At 29.3% G+C, this 16169-nt stretch overlaps 1 pseudogene; it reads left to right on the forward strand.

Annotated features, from left to right (window-relative positions):
- The window catches only part of LOC112709490 (transcription initiation factor TFIID subunit 2-like), a 56214-nt pseudogene extending 50221 nt beyond the window's left edge, over window positions 1–5993 (forward strand).
- The last annotated feature ends 10176 nt before the right edge of the window (window positions 5994–16169 follow it).

Below are 16169 nucleotides of genomic sequence, written 5' to 3' on the forward strand. Positions count from 1 at the left end.
TATTTCGGTCCCATTTCTCTCCTGTAAAGACATAATTTATTGAGATCTCGTCATTTTCACAATTTTTAGGTACCTGAACGTCTTCTGACGTTAAAACTATATCAGAATTTTGGACAATTTCAGGTGTCTCTACTATGTCTTTTCCAATAGGAATAGTATTTACCTCTTTTCGCTTTCGAGAATTTTTGTCTTTGGAACTGACAGGCCTGCCACGCTTCTGGCGTGTATTTGCTTCGGTGGCAATTTGTCCAACTGGGACATCAATTCGAATTGGGGCATTTTTCACTGGTATATACGACTTGGTTATCCTCTTTGTATCGGAAAATGCATCAAGCAATTCATTTGGTATTCTTTGCAAATGTATAATCTTTTGAACTTCTAATTCATATTGCCTTGATCGAGGATCTAATGCATCAAGGATGATGCATTCCAATTAAGTTCCTTTTCAGGAAGCTTATTCTCTCCCCCTAATGTTGAAAATTTTGATTCATCAAAATGACAATTCGCAAATCGGGCTTTAAATACATCTCCCGTTTGTATCTTAAGATACCTTACTATAGAGGGAGAATCATATCCAACATATATCCCCAATTTTCTTTGGAGTTCCATTTTAGTGCGATTAGGTGGTGTAATAGGAACATATATCGCACACCCAAATATTCTTAAATAGGAAGCATTTGGCTGCTGGCCAAAAGCTAATTGCATAGGAGAGAACTGATGGTAACTCGTTGGCCTTAAACGAATTTGTGCTGTGGCATGTAAAATAGCATGCCCCCAAGCCGAAGTTGGGAGATTTGTTCTCATAAGTAAGGGTCTAGCAATTAATTGGAGGCGTTTAATAAGTGATTCTGCTAACCCATTTTGTGTGTGAACATAAGCTACTGGATGTTCAACACTTATTCCATTAGCCATACAATAAGCATCAAAGACTTGGGAAGTAAATTCACCAGCATTATCAAGACGAATTACTTTGATTGGATTTTCTGAAAGTTGTGCTTTTAATCGAATAATTTGAGCCAGCAATCTCGCAAACGCCAGGTTGCAAGAAGACAATAAGCACACATGTGACCATCTCGAAGATGCGTCTATTAGGACCATAAAATATCTAAAAGATCAACATGGTAGATGAATAGATCCACATATATCACCTTGAATCCTTTCTAAGAATTCAGGAGACTCAAATCCAATCTTTACTAGTGATAGCCTTAAAATTAACTTCCCCTGAGAACATGCAGCACAACAAAATTCACTAGATTTAAGAATCTTCTGGTTCTTTAGTGAATGTCCATGGGATTTTTCAATAATTCTCTTCATCATGGTTGTTCTCGGATGACCCAATTGGTCGTGCCAAGTTATGAATTTATTTGGGCTAGTAAACTTCTGGTTTACAATGGCATGTGATTTAATTGCACTAATCTTGGTATAATACAACCTAGATGAAAGTAAGGGTAACTTTTCTAATATAACTTTTTTATTTGAATCATGAGTTGTGATATATGAGTACTCATGATTTCCCTAATTCATAGTCTCAATATGATATCCATTTCGACGAATATCTTTAAAGCTCAACAAGTTTTTTAGAGACTTGGTAGACAATAGTGCATTATTTATTATGAATTTTATTCCTCTGAGAAACAAAATTATAGCTCTTCCAGAGCCTTCAATCACATTACTTGAACTAATAATAATATTAACATACTCTTCTTTTGGTACAAGATGGGTAAAATATATATTACTTTTAAGAATGGTGTGCGAACTCGCACTATCCGCAAGGCAAATATCTTCAGAATATGTCCTTCCATTTTTCTTCAAAGACAAATGATAATAATAATAAAATGAGTAGAAGTACATGCACAGTAAAATTATTCACATGAATACTTAACAAACACACATATTAAACTATTCCATCATTGATCAAATAGCCAATATTTCTTTCAAAATTCTCAAAAAAATTAGATACATCATAATGAGTGGTGGAATTTTCAGCATCATTTGAAACAAAATTTGTTTCTTTTCCTTTATCATCCTTCTTCAAAGATGCTTGGTAAAGATTGACTAGGTGCCTTGAGGTACGACAGGTACGTGACCAATGGCCCCTTCCACCACAACGGAAACACTTATCCTCTGTTGATTTATTTTGCCTAATATTTCTTTCTTTATCCCACTTCTGGTGAGATCCTCTCTTTTGAACATAATTCCTTTTCCTTTCATAATTTTTCTTGTTACTAAAACCTTGCCATTTACCTCTTCTGAGGTAATTTGCCGCATTTACTTCAAGAAATGGGACGGCGCCAGTTGGGCGCACTTCATAATTCTTTAAAAGCAATTCATTATTGCGTTCAGCAACAACAGAGGCAAGAAATTAACTCAGAATATTTTTTAAACCCTTTTTTCTTGATACTACTACTGCAGGAGCACATTTGAGGCATGGAAGGTTGAAAAAGTTTTCTCCAACATATCATGATCAGTCGTCTTGATCAATTATCTTTTTCCCACATAATTTCATTCGTGAGGTGATTCAAAACATTGCAGAATTATATTCATTTATGGATTTAAAATCCTATAGACGCAAGTGCGTCCATTCATATCGGGTTTGAGGAAGTATCACCATTTTTTTCTAACTTTCAAATGTGTCTTTTTTATAAGTTGGTTTTCGATGTTTTTTTTCTTATGTTTTGGATGTTTATTCTTTTTAGATTTTGGATAATTCTTTTTAATAATTTTAGATGTATCTTTTTTTTAGTTTTTGAATGTATCTTTTTCTTTTTTGGTTGTAGTTTTTTTTTTCAAAGTTAAAAGTAAGACTTGAACCCAAAACCTTTAGATGAGAATGGAAAAACTATGTAATTTGAGTAATAGCTCGTTTGCATTGTTGACTGTAGTTAGTTAATATCTTAATTGATTATCTAATATAATTAAAAGAAAAATAATATCTTAAACTCCCAAAATTAATTTCTTGAATTCCCAAGAACTTGAGAGATCCGTTGATGTAACTGTTTGTAAGCATATTTGAGAATAAATAAATACATAAATAAATAAAAGATGTTATAAATACATTTATTGTGGATGTCCTAGCGAGACGTTGGGCCATTGACTAAGAGTTGGATCCTTGACTATATAAATAGCCCCTCTCATATTCTCTAATGTACATAATTAATAATAAAATTACTTATCATTCTCCATATTCTCTCTCCTCCTTCCCTCAAATCCTAATTCTTATTTTCATAATACGTTATCAACACAAGCTCTACTCTACGGCTTAGTAATTATCTTTTCTTTACTGCTCACTTTATTTTCTCCTTTTTTTTTTAAACATAATTGTCAATTTTTTTATATATACATTCATGTTTATATATATATATATATATATATATATATATATATATATATATATATATACCACACATAAATAATTATTTTATCATTTTTTCATAATTGTTTTTTCTTTTTTTTTTCTTTGTTTTAATCCATATATGCATATGCTTTTGTTTTAAATTCATATAAATTCATATATGCATATCATGCCCGTTACAAAAATCTTTTTTTCTTTTCTCGGTTTTGTACGCCATTTTTTCCTTTCTTTCTTTGATAGTTTTTGTTTTTTTTAGTTTGTTATATTATTATTCTTATTTGATTTATTTATATTATTATTTTTTTATATGAATATAACATTTTATTTAATATTAATATCATTCTCTTAAGTGAATGATAATTAATCATATACAAAATTATTCTCCGAAGTGAATAATAATTAATTATAAACATAATCATTCTCTGAAATAAATGATAAACATAATTATTCCTTTAAGTGAAGATATAACACCATAGTGCTAGTATCATAATTTTATTTACATTCTCAGCAATGACTATATAACTTTAATAGTTTATTTAAATTATTTTTACTATCTTAAAAGAAATAATATATTTTATTAATTTCCTGAAGCAAATTGACTGATTTATTTATTTATTTATCATTTTAGTTATTATTCTTTCTTTTATGTGAATTATTAACATTATGATTCTTAATTATTTACTTACTTTTATTTATAGAGCCATCATTTTAAATTTGTAAAAGTTTGAATTTTTCGCTCTTAATTTAACCGGCAAAAATTATTTAGAATGGGCGCTTAATGCTAAAACCCACTTGGAGATACCATAAAAAAAGAGGTACAATCGTCAAGCAAAGATAAGGCTAAGGCACTAATTTTTTCTACGGCATCATCTTCATGAGGGGTTGAAAGTAGAATACTTGACTGTTAAAGATCCACAAGAACTATGAAAAAATTTGAAAGAGAGATATGAACACCAAAAACCTGTTGTCTAAAGCTCGTTATGAGTGGATACACTTAAGGCTACAAAATTTTAAAACAGTCTGTGATATTATGCACTTTTCAAAATAAGTTCTCAACTGAAATTGTGTGGCCAAAATATCACAGATGAGAACTTAATGAAAAAAACTTATTCCACATTCCACGCTTCCAACGTGTTCTTGCAACAACAGTACCGTGAAAAGGGTTTCAAAAGGTATTCTGATCTAATAGGTTGTCTCTTATTAGCAGAACAAAATAATGAACTATTAATGAAAAACCATGAAATCCGTCCTACTGGCTCAACTGCTTCTCCTGAATGCGGCATTTTGTGAACATAAAAGAAATCACGATCAAAATATTGGTCGAAACCGTGGCGTGGACATGGACGTGAGCATGACAAATGGAACAATAGTGTTCCTACCCATAATCAAAAGTGGAATAAACATGAAAAGCATGCTCCGAGCAACAATCCACAAAATGTGAAAATTTTGTGCTATCGATGCAGATTAAAGGTCATTGGTCGCGTACATGTTGTACCCCTGAGCATTTTGTCAACCTATATCAAGACTCTATCAAGAAGAAAGGACAAAAATAAGAGACTAATTTGACTATTCAAAGAGATGAAGTTGAAGCAAACGGTGTTGAAACGAATCTGAAATCCACCAATGATATCTATGCAGACCTTGATGATTTCCTTAACCTTTGATTTTGGTGGCCCAAGCAATGATATTTCTTTTGATGGTGTAATTTTCTTTTTAGAAGAACATTAATAAAAAAAATCTTTCATTTTAGATCATTTTTAGTTAATTTTTTTATTGTCTTTCTCCCTTTAAATGTAATATCAAGTTTCTTTTTAAATATTTTTTGGATTTTTTTCATTAATGATAATATTTTATTTTTTGAAATGAAGATATGGATATTTGATGAGCGAATATTTTATACACTTTTTGACATCATTTTCATATAGTTTTTAGTAGTTTTTATTTAGTTTTTATTAAGTTTTTATAGGTTTTAGTGTTAAATTTACATTTTTGGATACTACTATGAATTTTTGTATTTTTCGACAATTTCAGGTATTTTTTGGCTGAAATTGAGGAGTTGGAGCAGCAGTATGATTCAGAGACAAAGAAAGCACTGCAGATACTATCCAGATCTGACCGGCCTGCATTCGGGAGAGCTTTTTTGGAGCTACAAAAGTTTAAATGGAGCGTTCTCAATGGCTATGGAAAGCTGACTTTCAGAGCTTTCCAAAAATGTATAAAAGTCCATACTTTACTTCGGATTAGAAGGCCCAAAACTGGCATTCAACGCCCGCTATCTAACCAGTTCTGGCGTCCAGCGCCAAAAAGGGAATCCAGGCTAGAGTCCAACGCCCAAAAAGGTTCTAGTATTAGAGTTCAACGCCCAAAGAAGCCTAAGCACGTGGATTTCATCTTATCTCAACCCAAACACTCACCAAGTGGGCCCCAGAAGTAGATTTTAGCACTAAATAGACTGTTTTACCCTTACTAGTCATTAGTTTAGTATTTAAAGTAGAAGATCACTATTTGTTAAGGATCTTCAGCCTTATTTTCATTTTCATCATTGTATTTTACTTTCAGTATGAGTTTCTAAACATCCTAGGTTGAGGGGCAGAGCCCTGCTGAGTCCTATAAATTAATGAAAGTATCACTGTTTCTCTTCGATCCGTGTTTGATTAATTCTAAGATGTACATTCGTTCTTCATTAATATGAATGTGTTGAACTGGCATAAGGTTATCACATTTTACATGGGTTCAGAGTGCATCTTTCATCAGACAATGATGAACTACCAGCTTGAATATACGTCTCTCAGACAGCTAATCCATGACTTTGTTAGGGACTTCTCGAGACACCAGTTTAGCCGAAGTACGGGGAGATTCGGGTCTCTGTGGTAGAGGCTAGAATCTATATAAGTAGCATTCTTTGATCCAGAAGATTCGACCTTGTCTGTGGCATTTTGAGTAGGATCATTAAGGAGAATAGCCTGCAGGAACTTCACCCTCAATCAGAATGGATCCGCACTAAACCTGGGGTTCAGATCTAGAGAAGTATTGGCAGTTGCTCAAACCAGTGTTAATCGCATACAGCCTGTCATTGAAGAAATCACTCACAAGCAACGGAAGCAATAATAGCAGAGTTAATTCAGAAAGACAAAGCAACTCCAATCCTCAACTATATTCCTATCGCTCTTTTCACAGTTTACACAACTTCTGAGTTTTAATTACTCTTTTTTTCTTTGTTCCATTTAACTTCTTATTCCTGCTTAACATCCAAATATTTGATTTATAAAATAATTTATACAATATTAAAACACGTTAAATTCTAATCCTTCTAATCTGCCTGACTAAAACTTGCAGGATAACCATAACTTGCTTCAAACCACAATCCTCGTGGGATCGACCCTGACTCGCTCAGCTATTACTTGGACGACCCAGTGTACTTGCTGGTACAACAGTACGAAAGTGTGGGGATTCGTGCTACCAATATTTCTCATGCTTTGCTCAAATTCAACAATGAAGAAGTATGTCTCGCTGACAGTGCTTTAACACATACAATACTTAGAGACAAAAGACATTTTGTCTCTCTTGTTACAAAGGAAGCAAATGTAAGTACGATTGCAGGTAGTACAAAAATGGTTGAAGGCTTTGAAAGAGCTACTATAGTATTACCTAAAGGAACTAAGTTCTTCATAAATAATGCACTAGTATCAAGTATGTCTCATAGAAACTTGCTATGTTTTAAAGATATCCGCCAAAATGGATACCATGTAGAAACTACAAGAGAAGAAAACAATGAATATCTTTATATTACAACTATGAGATCAGGAGAAAATACGTGTTGGAAAAACTAATTTCTCTTTCTTTAGGTTTGTACTACACCACTATTAGCAATGTGAAATTACATGCCATAGTAAATCAGAAATTTACAAATACAAGTATATTTACAATTTGGCATAACCAGTTAGGTCATCCGAGTTCAATTATGATGAGAAGAATCATCGAGAATTCATCTGGTCATCCTCTAAAAGAACATAAAATCCTCCAATTTAATGAATTCTCATGTGCTGCATGTTCTCAAGGAAAGTTAATTACAAGACCATCATAAGAAAAAATTGGGATCGAATCACTATTTCTTCTACATTTAAATATTTTATGGTTTTAACAGATGCATCCTCACGATGGCGTTTGCGAGATTGTTAGCTCAAATAATTAAATTAAAACTCATTTTCCAGACTATGTTATAAAGGCAATATGCCTTGATAATGCTGGTAAATTTAGGTCACAATCATTTAATGATTATTGTGTGTCAATTGAAATTACTATAGAAGAGCCTATTGCTCATGTACACACTCAGAATGGTCTAGCAGAATTATTGATTAAACGCCTTCAGTTAATAGCTAGACCATTACTTATGAGAACTAAACTACCCATTTCAGCATGGGAGCATACTAGTTTTGCATGTTGTAGCACTTATACGCTTAAGACCAACAAGTTACCTAAAATCCTCCCCTTTACAACTGGCTTGCGGTCAGAAGCCAAATATTTTGAATCTTAGGATATTTGGATGTGCAGTTTATGTCTTAATTACTCCACCACAACACACAAAGATGGAACTCCAAAGAAGATTGGGGATATATGTTGGTTATAAATCCCTATCAATTATAAAATATCTTGAAACTACGATTGGTATAAGGCAAGATTTTTTTATTGCCACTTTGATGAAATAAAATTTTCAAAATTAGGGAGATAAAATAAGTAGTTGAAAAAGAAAATTACTTGGATTACATTGTCATTATTACATTTAGATCCTCACACTAGGCAATGTAAAATAGAAGTACAAAGGTTAATTCATATGAAAAATATTGCAAACCAATTGCCAGACGTATTTACTGACCTAAAGAGAGTAACAAAATCTCACATTCTAGTTGCAAATACACTAATAAAAACAAGTATTTTGAAAGGTCAAATTGTTAGTACAAATGAAAGCAATCCATACCTAAAGTATAGAAGACCAATCGGTTCTAAGGATAAAAATTTTCGTAAAAGGAGAGAGATAATCAATCATGATAGTCACAATATGGAGGAAAATACTCAAAGGGGATCCGAAGACATAACTATCGATGATACCTCTGAAGAGATTCAAGTACCTGAAAATGAAGAGATCTCGATAAGTTATGTCACTATTGAAAAAATATGGGGGCGAAAGAATACTGTTGTTAACAATATTTTTGCTTATAATATCGCTGTAGAAATAGTAAAGCAAGATGAGGACCATGAATCAAAATCTCTCAAAAAATACAGACAGAGAGATAATGGGCCAAAATAGAAAGATGTAGTTCACGCTGAATTAACTTCACTTAGAAAACATGAAGTTTTTAGTCCTATAGTCAAAACTCCTGAAAGTATAGAACCAGGGGGATACAAGTGAATTTTTGTGCGTAAACGAAATGAGAAAAATGAACTAAAAAGATACAAAACACGATTAGTAGTATAAGGGTTCTCACAAAAATCCAGTATTGACTATGTGGAAACATATTATCCTGTAGTGGATTTAATAACATTAAGATATCTGATTAGTCTGAATGTGCATGAAAAACTTGACATGCGCCTAATGGATGTTGTTACAGCCTATTTATACGGCTTAATTGATAAAAAAATTTATATGAAAATCCTTGAAGGACTCAAAGTGTCTGAACTCTGAAGCATACAATAATTCTCCGGAGTTTTGTTCAGTAAAAATTCTTGTACGGATTAAAACAATCTAGGATTATGTGGTATAAACGTCTCAGTGAGTACTTTTAAAAGATGGATATAAAAATGACCGTATATGCCCATGTGTGTTCATAAAAAAAAATCTAAATCTAAATTTGTTATGATTGCAGTATATGTTGATGATTTAAATATCATTAGATCATCTGAAGAGATTCCAAAAACTATGAATTATTTAAAAAGAGAATTTGAAATAAAAGATCTTGGTAAAACAAAATTTTGTCTTGGTTTACAAATTGAACACTTGAAAGACGGTATATTCATTCCTCAGTCAACTTATACTGAGAAACTTTTGAAAAAATTTTACATAGAAAAAACACACCCATTGAGTACTGTAATGGTGGTGAGATCAATAGATATGAATATAGACCCATTTTGACCATATGAAAATAACGAGGAGCTCCTTGGTCCTGAAATACCCTATCTTAGTGCTATTGGTGCACTAATGTATCTCACTAACAATACAAGATCAGATATAGCTTTTTCAGTAAAATTATTATCAAGATTTAGCTCCTATCCAACTAGAAGACATTAGAATGGTGTTAAACATATATTAAGATATTTCTAAGGATCTGTTAATAAGGGTTTATTTTACTCCAATGAATCAATATTTCAATTAGTTGGATATGCAGATGCAGGTTTTTTTTTTATTTACATAAAGGCAGATCATAAACAGGTTATCTATTCACATGTGGAGGCACTATATCTTGGCACTCAATAAAGCAAACTAACTGCAACATCCTCAAATCATGCAAAAATATTAGCAATTCATGAAGCAATTTAAGAATGTGTTTGGCTTAGGTCAATCACCCAATATGTCCACAATATATGTGACTTACCTGTGAAGAAAATGCCAACAGTCATACACGAAGATAACTCTGCTTGCATACATTAACTAAAAGAAGGATACATCAAAGGAGATAGAATAAAGTACATTTCACCAAAGCTCTTCTACTCTCATGATCTTTAACAAAGTAGTGATATAGACGTTCAACAAATCCGTTCTAATGATAATTTAACAGATATTTTCACTAAAGCACTACCTACTTCAACATTTGAGAAACTGGTATACAAGATAGGAATGCATCGACTAAGAGATATCAAGTGATGTAATTATCGGGAGAGTAATACGGGCAGTACTCTTTTCCTTAACCATGATTTTTATCCCACTTTGAGTTATTTCTAGTAAGGTTTTTAACGAGTCAGCTACCTAACGTATTACAAGACAATGTTCTCTTTTTCCTTCACTATATTTTATTTAGTAAGTTTTTTTTTTAAACGAGGCACTAGTCTACTATTATTACTAGGGACATCCAAGGAGGAGTGTTATAAATATATTTATTGTGGATGTCCTAGCGAGACGTTGGATCCTTGGCTAAGAGTTGGGCCATTAGCTAAGAGTTGGACCCTTGGCTATAAATAGCCCCTCTTATATTCTCTAATGTATACTTTCAATAATAGAATTACCTATCATTCTCTCTATTCTCTCTTCTTCTTTCCTCAAACCCTAATCCTTATTTTCATAACAAAAGAAATTTTTCATCTTTTAAATTTAAAAATTTTATAACAAATATTTTATTATGCGATTCTTTTTCAAAAACAAATAGCTGAAAATTCTAAACATATATATCTAGAAGCCAAATTTTATCCTAATTTTTTTTGGGTTTTTGAATAATTATTTAAATATTGGTTTAATTACTCTGTTGGTTTCTATAGTTTCGCAAAATTTTCAATTAAGTCCTTATACTTTTTTTCTTTTTAATTGGATCCATGCACCAATTTTTTTTTCAATTAGGTCCCTCTTAACAGTAATTGGTTTAATTATATAGAGACCCAATTAAAAAATAAAATTTGGTGTAGGGACCCAAATAAAAAGAAAAAAAATATAGGAACCCAATTAAAAATAAAATTTGGTGCAAGAACTCAATTAAAAGAAAAAAAAGTATAAAGACCTAATTAAAAATTTCGCAAAACTATAGGGATTAACAAAATAATTAAATTTTAAATATTTTCAACAAAATAAATTTAATATAGAATAATTTATTTCAATAAAATAGTTGGCAACTAAAATTACACCATTGTTCTAATTTTAATTTGATTACATGCTTGTTCTATTTTAATCTATATAAATTAAATTAATTAAGTTTAATATGTAAATTTACATATAAAGCGAATCACTGTTTTAATTTACTTGTAAATTATCGAAGTAAATAGATCGAATTTACTTAGTTCGATTTAATACGATTGAGAGAGAAAAGAAAATTGAATTTACTTTCTTTGAATTTACTTAGGTCGAGTGAGATGGGAAAAAGATAGGCTTTTGTTTAAGTCACACACCATACACTAATACGCGTGCAACCTATTGGCAAATTGAAGAGCTCTATTTATTTATTGTTTAAATAACAAATTAAAGATTTTTATTTATTTTTTTATTAATAATTTTTCGCTTCTTAATTCTATGGATGTTACTTTGTTATATTATTAAATTTATGAGTTTATTGGGGTGTTATTAAGTTGTTAAGAAAAAATTATTTTATTTTTTAATATATTTGACAAAATTTTACTAGTAAAAATAAAATATTAAAAAAATCACTACAACAATATAGACTATTTTTTAGGATTATTATGTGTCAAAAATATTAAAATTCGTCAAAAAAAAAAAACAAATTTTAACACTATTTTAACTGTTAAAATATGTTAATAAAAGTTTTGTCAAAAATAGTATTTTTGACATATAAGTAATTGTAAAAAAAGTTTAAATCTTACTTTGATAAATATTGGCCGTCAAAAATAATTTGTTAGAAAAATTTGAGAATATATTTTTTGTGATACTTATTAATCGTCAAAAATACTATTTATTTTGACACTTATTGATCATAAAAAATTCTCAACAAAAATTTTTAACAAAAAATGAGATGAGATCTTGAAACTGAAGAATAAACTGAGATTTTGAAGATGAAGAATGAGTAATATGATCCTAAATTGAGAGTAGTGTGATGCCAAAATTGACGGAGCTCAACGAAGAAAAAGAATAATGGAGTAAGTTGAAAATAAATAAGTGTCAAAATTGAGGAGTAATTTTCTACAATCAAATTATTCATCAAAAAAAACATAGAAAATTTGACATTTGTGATATTTGTCAAAAATATATATTAATTTTTACACTTAACTATGGCCATTAAAAAAAATCATGTTAAAATAGCTCTCTTTTCTTGTAGTGAATATTCATCTTTTAGAAATTATAATTTATATATTTTTAAAAGATCTTTTTTATTTTAAAAAATACTTTTAACATTATAAATAAATAAAAATTAATTTTATATTGTCGTACCTAAAAAAATAACACTACAACAAATTCGGTTTGAGGCAACTCTTTAAAAACGTTGTCTATAATAAGAAAAAGAGATGTCTTTGATCAAAAATAACACTTTTTGACAAAACGCAATGCTTTTTGGGGGTTGGCTATACGGCCGTTATCTTTGGTCTAAGGCAACGTTTTTTTGCATCAAAGAGAATCGTTTTCGTGGTAACATTTAAAAAACGTTGCCTTTTCTACTAAAAAAAATAACTTCATATAAGGATTGTCTTGGAGGACCAAAACACAACACATAAAAAATTACTTTATTGCAACACTTTTTATGAATTGTATTTTCTAATATATAAAGCAACACTTGTATAAATTTTTTAACTGACTTTTTCATATATCGAAAGCAACACTTGTATAAATTTTTTTGATTATTCTTCTGTGTTGCCTTTTTAGATATCTATAGCAACACTAATCTAAATTTATTTAAGATTGTCTTTTTAAAAGGATATATAGCACACTTTAATAAAATTTAACTATTTAAACTAAATTTAATAGATAGAAAAAAATAAGCTAATAAGCTAATATATTGCATATATATTAAATTAAAAAGTTGTTTCAAATTCAACTAAGTAAATTTTAAATACATATACAGTTGGCAATTCAAATAAAAATACACATAATTAAACAACAACAAAAAAACATAATTTTTCATGAACTTTGACACACAAAAAAAAAAAGTAAATGCCCAATTTCATCAACTTTCGTTTTCTTCGTCAATTCTTTCATAATGCCATTGTTAGGATTGATTTCTATATTCTTCTTGTTAGACATGTAACCAGTTATACCGTTGTCTCTCAAGGCCCAAGCTTTCATAATCCTCTCCAGATTTGCAGTCTAACCATACTCACCAGTAGTGACCAAACAACAAATAACCTATTAACCTAAAGTCCTAAACGTCTTTGTATCAAAAATACCAACCCTACAAAATTCTGAATCAAAGTAAATATGCAAAAGCATCATAAAACAGTAAATCCAAAATAAGAAAATTCTTTACATTTTCCTACCAGCATCATAAAAATTGAACATGTATTTATTTAAAATTTTATTTATCATCAATTTAGTAATTTTATTTAAAAAACTTAACAAGCTTTAATTTCTGACAAAAATATGAATAAAAATTGACTCGGACCGTGTGTTGAATTGTTGTCGTCGTTAGCATCGTCAATTATTGGAGCTGGTAGTGGAGAACGGAGAGAAAAGATTTGTGCGTGGGTGTATTATTGGCTTCAGTAGCTTAGTAATTTAAGGCTTAAGGCTCTTTCAATTTTAAATGAACTGTGAAACAAATTTTTTTTTTAAGTTATTTGATAGGGAAAATAATTCGAAGGAATATGATTAAAAATTTCTTTCTAAAATTATTAATTATAAACAATTTTAGGTAATCTTTTATAAATGTTATTTATTAAAATTTTTGACAATTCTTATAAAATGTTGTATTTTTATTTAGAAGTGTTGTCTTAAAATTTTTATATTGCAGCATTTAGTAAATGTTATTTTAGATATTAAAGACAACTATTTTTATAGGTAGTAAAAAATTTTGTTATCTTTGCCATACTCAAAGACAATTTGTTAAAAATGTTATTTTTGCCTATCTAAGACAACTTTTGTTAAACGTTGCTTTGAATAAAGGTTACCTTAAACAAAAAATATTATAATGAAAATCCAAAAGAAACTTAAACTTTTGGAGTAATCGTCCGGAAATTCAGACAATTAAATTTTACTAAATTAGTTTTGTTAATACCTGAGATATTATAAAAAATATTTTTTTCATAAAATTGGATTTTTTATTTTATATAACATATATTATTCTTTTTTATTTTAATAAAAAATATATATAAATAAAATATAAAAATATTTTTTATTTATAATGTTAAAAATATCTTTCTTCAAAAGTAAAAAAAAAATATTTTCACTATTTAAATTTTGCTAAACACATTAAAAATAAAAATATTTTTTATTAAAAAAAATATTTTTCTAAAACAATTTAATAACATCCAAACAAACTCGTAAATCTAATAATACAACCAACATAACATACTGTTTTGTCGATTTTTAGCAAATTAATGGTGGTTCGATTTTAATGATTTAGGAGCGAAACCAACTCCTCTTTTGCGAGTACTAATTTTCTAGAAGTGCATCAAATATCCTCGAAGTAGACAAAATTAGAGGAAAAGACTGAAAAGACAACAAATAAATAAAAATTTTGAAAATAAGAATGACTAGAATCGAAATGGTTTGCATTAAATTTAAATAAAGCAATAAAATGCCTTCGATTATATCAAAGGACTTTGCGTTTTGAAAATAACAATACGAAAATGTAAAATTGAACAAGAAAATTAAATGTTACTTGAAAGATAAATTTGTGAGAAAAGTAAAGTTTGCAGAAAATATACATGAAAAGTAAAAACAAGTGAAAGGAATCCTACAGAAAATTGACTCAAAGTAGGCTCAGAAATTCGCTGAGATGTGAGTGTGCGTGAGTAATTCTTAAAGCAAAGTTTCAACTCTTGTATCTTCGAACCTTCTAGTATTTATAGTCATTTCTTTAACCGATCAATTTAAAATGACACTCCCTCATGTGCGAAAATGTGGGTAACTGTTCCCACTCTTTTGCCTAATCATGTGACAGTTGTAGAATAATCTTCGATTTTAAAAAAACTTCGATCTTAATTACTCAAGTAACTTCTCGATTTATTGAGCTAATTGAACTCTTATTCAATGTCTCCAAATACGCCTCCTTCGACACCAACTTCTCTTCCAAATGCTTACTTAATAATTCAAACAACCTTCCCTTTGAATTCAATTATTTTTTACTAACATGTACGTAAAATTGAGAAGAGCAAAAATATTAATAAAAAAATTAAATAGAGTTCTTTAATTTTCTATTTAAACAAAATTAAATAAAACTCTAATTTGTCAATAACTTGAGTAAATTCGATTTATGTGTGAGTTTATAAATTTAATTTAATTAATTGATTTATGTAGATTAAAATAAAATAGGCATAGTCACAAAAATAAATAAATAAATAAATAAAATAGAAGTGTAACCAAACTAAAATCAGAATAATAGTATAATTTTAGTTGTCAATCATTTTATTAAAATAAATTACCTTTAAATATACAAGTTACCCTTTATATTTATCCTTTATAAAAAATGTCATCACTATATTTGGCTTAAATAGTCATCACTTCAAATACCATGGTATAAAGAGAATACAAATGCAATCTATAAACTAAAATTTACCCATCGTTTGTAGAGGGCAAATTTCTATCCCAATTTGACAATCTTGATCTCACTTTGTCTATAATTTTGCCAAATGTATATCTCTTTGAATTTTAAGCAATTAATAGAACCAAAACGATAAAGATCCCCTTCCAGGTCAACAACTCGCATAATTTTTTGGATGGTTTCAAATAACTCCCAATATGAAAAATGCAATCAACGAATATATGACGAATAAATAGTAAAATTAGTTCTTAAAAAATTATATAATTTTTAATTTAATTTAAAAAAATTAATTAAATTTATTTTTTTAAATATTTTAGTTTAATCACGTTAATATTTTTATAATTTAATGTTGATGATATTAATAAAAATTGACATGGTACATTAAATTATATATCAGTACACTTATTTATATTTTAATTAACAATTAATATGATATTTTTATAAAATTTACTCAAATCAGTAGCTAAGTGATA

This window comes from Arachis hypogaea, chromosome 9 (assembly GCF_003086295.3).
Source record: "Arachis hypogaea cultivar Tifrunner chromosome 9, arahy.Tifrunner.gnm2.J5K5, whole genome shotgun sequence".
Classification (NCBI taxonomy): Eukaryota; Viridiplantae; Streptophyta; class Magnoliopsida; order Fabales; family Fabaceae; genus Arachis; species Arachis hypogaea.